This window comes from Carlito syrichta, unplaced genomic scaffold (assembly GCF_000164805.1).
Source record: "Carlito syrichta isolate Samal-C Ts95f unplaced genomic scaffold, Tarsius_syrichta-2.0.1 Scaffold305309, whole genome shotgun sequence".
Classification (NCBI taxonomy): domain Eukaryota; kingdom Metazoa; phylum Chordata; class Mammalia; order Primates; family Tarsiidae; genus Carlito; species Carlito syrichta.
The window spans coordinates 474467-477812 of record NW_007249405.1 but is presented as its reverse complement, the minus strand read 5'-3'; the positions used below and the strand labels follow the sequence as shown (position 1 = coordinate 477812).

General features: G+C 36.8%; 1 pseudogene across 1 annotated transcript; it reads left to right on the top strand.

The window, feature by feature from the left end:
- The first annotated feature begins 2375 nt into the window (after positions 1 to 2375).
- LOC103263874 lies at positions 2376 to 3098 on the top strand (annotated as a pseudogene). Its single transcript, XR_504526.1, has one exon. The product of XR_504526.1 is annotated as a ferritin light chain pseudogene (transcript).
- The last annotated feature ends 248 nt before the right edge of the window (positions 3099 to 3346 follow it).

The window sequence follows — 3346 nt, the reverse complement described above, 5'->3', positions numbered from 1 at the left end:
CTAAGATCAGTCACATCCTCAGGCATAAATCAAGCATAAGCAAATTCCATAAGATTGAAATGCTACCATGCACCTTCTCAGACCACAGTGGAATAAAAATAAATATCAACAACAACAAGTTCATTGCAAACCCACAAAGATATGGACACTGAACACTATGATGCTAAACAACTCCTGGGTCTACACGGAAATCAAAATGGAGCTTAAAACATACTTGGAAACAAATGAAAATGAAGAAACATCTTACCAAAATCTCTGGGATGCCATGAAAGCAGTCCTGAGAGGGGAATTCATATCTCTATGAAATCCCTTGAAGAAAATGGAAAGATCACAAGTTAACAACCTAGTAAATCACCTCAGGAAGCTGGAAAAGCAAGACCACCAAAACCCTAACTTTAGCAGAAGAATTTAGATCATCAAAATAAAAGCCCAAATTCAGAACATAGAAGATAAAACATAATACAAAAAAAACCAATGAAACCAAAAGCTGGTTCTTTGAAAGGATAAACAAGATTGACTGATCCCTAACTAGACTGACCGAGAAAAAGCCCAAATAAACAAAATCAGAAATGCAAAACATCAAGTCACAACTGACCCCGAAGAAATACAAAAGATTATCAGAGATTACTATGTACACCTTTATGGAAACAAACTTGGAAACCTACATGGAGGACTTTCTGACATCATACCTCTCCAGGTTGAAACAAGAAGAAATCGAGATCCTAAATAGACCAATAACAACCCAGGAAATTTACGATGTCATAAGAAAATTACCTACAAATAAAGCCTGGACCAGATATCTTTCCAGCAGAATTCTGTAAAACATACATACCAATCCTATTGAAAGTATTTCAAGCTATTGAGAAAGAGGTATGGTTATATATTGTGGCATTGTTTAAAATTAAAAACAACTAGAAATAATCCAAATCTTCCCACATTGGGTACTGTCTTTAAAATTACTATATATTCAAAATTAACACATTATTCAGTTTTATAAAAGAAAGAGGGCATTCTGTATATACTACCACAAAAAAATCTTTAAGATTACTTAAGCAATCCAGGTGGAGTACTGGCATAGAATAGGTGTAAAGAGGAAAGGAAAGAATGAGAATCTCTATTTATAATAATTTTCATTTGCATAATAAAACCCTGTAATAAAAATTATAACCATTGGGAATATAAAAAGTGGAGGAAAATGTTCAGGTGAAATGCTTTTTTACTATATACTTTTATATGACTTTTAAAAAAAGGTTAAACCGTGAAAATTGTATCTATTCAAAAAAAAAGATAAATACATTAAGAGAAGTGTCATAAAGGATTAATACAGCCACAAATAATGCATCTAAAGAATCCCTGCAGTCTAAAGAGCCCAAATATGAGAATCTCCTATTTTACAAGTTTGGTTTTATAGCAACACATGTACATTAAAAATATTCCAACAGTGCAAAACTGACAGTTAGCTTTCCATCACAAGCCTGCAGAATCTCCATGTATAATTTCTAGCTTTCTGTATGAGGTGTGTGTGTGTGTGTGGTTGTATACAGTGTGTATATCTATAAACCAGAAAATTTTATGGATATGTAGCAACATTTGGAATTCATTTCATAGCTTCTGGTTTCTTCTAGCTTTCTACTTCTAAAATAAATTTTATAATTTATATTTTCAAAAAGTGTCAACATTTTAACTTAGATTATCAAATTTGCTTTATGGATTTATTTATAATAGTCTCCCATTTGTTTTTTGAAGTCCTGTGCTTGATGATATATGTATTCTGTCTTTTAAAAATTTCCAAGATGATATATTACCACTTTATCTTCTTTCATCTTAATCATAAGCAAGCTTTCTTAAAGAGTATTTTTATAGCAGAATTTTCAATAAGACAACTACTGTATATGTTTACAAAATCCATTCTGTTTCTCTTTTTATTAATATCTACTATACTATTTATAGTTTTATTTCTCTATTCTTAAATTTAATTGGTCATTAGTTTTAAGTTTCTTGAGTTAAAAATTTTAGTTCATTTATTTTTATATTCAATTTTAATTATATCACCATTAAAAGGTATTCATTGTTTTTGATAATATTTTGTTACATTATATTGTCGTTCACCTAAAAGAACAACTTAAAGTTTTCCAGATGATTGAAATAGTGCGTTAATTGTATTGTGTCAGGTGAAACTTGTATGCTTTTTTACTTTGAAGAAATTATTAAAGTTTTCTTTGTGGCCTATGACAAGATTAATAGGATTCATTCTCTGCTTATAGGATAAGATCTTTGGTATAAATATACTACATAAAGGTCTATGATTACAAATTTCTTTATAATCTTACTTAATAGCCTGAAAATATCCTTTTTAAAATTTCCACTCTAGGCAGTGCGTTCGGCGGTCCCGCGGATCTGTCTCTTGCTTCAACAGTGTTTGGACCGAACAGACCCAGGGACTCCCTCTCTTCCAGCCTCCCACTGCCCTCCGATCTCCTCTCTACTTGCAACCTCTGAGACCACCTTCTTGGCCACCTCCTGTTTCTGGGACCAGCGACCACCGTTTTTGCAGTTAGCTCCTTTTTGCCGACCAACCATGAGCTCCCAGGTTCGCCAGAATTATTCCACCGAGGTGGAGGCAGCCGTCAACCGCCTGGTCAATTTGCATCTGCGGGCCTCCTACACCTACCTCCCTCTGGGCCTCTATTTCGACCGCGACGACGTGGCTCTGGAAGGTGTGGGCCACTTCTTCCGCGAATTGGCGGAGGAGAAGCACGAGGGCGCCGCGCGTCTCTTGAAGATGCAAAACCAGCGGGGCGGCCGCGCCCTCTTCCAGGATATCCAGAAGCCCTCTCAAGATGAGTGGGGTAAAACCCTGGATGCTATGGAAGCCGCCATGGCCTTAGAGAAGACCCTGAACCAAGCCCTTTTGGACCTTCATGCCCTGGGATCCACAGACCCCCATCTCTGTGACTTCCTGGAGTACCACTTCCTAGATGAGGAGGTGAAACTCATCAAGAAGATGGGTGACCACCTGACCAACCTTCGCAGGCTGACCCAGCCTGAGTCTGGGCTGGGCGAGTATCTTCGAAAGGCTCACCCTCAAGCACGACTAGGAGCCCAGTGGTCTCTGGGGGGGCCCCTCTCAAAGTATCAGGGCTTCTTCTGCCAGAGCCTCCCCCTCCAGTCACTGGGCAGCTTTTTAACCGCCCTGGACCAAATAAAAATAAAGGTTTTTGCAGCAAAAAAAAAAAAAAATTTCCACTCTAATTGTTAATTTATTAATTTATTTTCTGAAGCAAATTGAAGCTTCATTGTTATATAAACTAATAGATGAAAGTACTGTTCTTTCAGAAAGAGATCT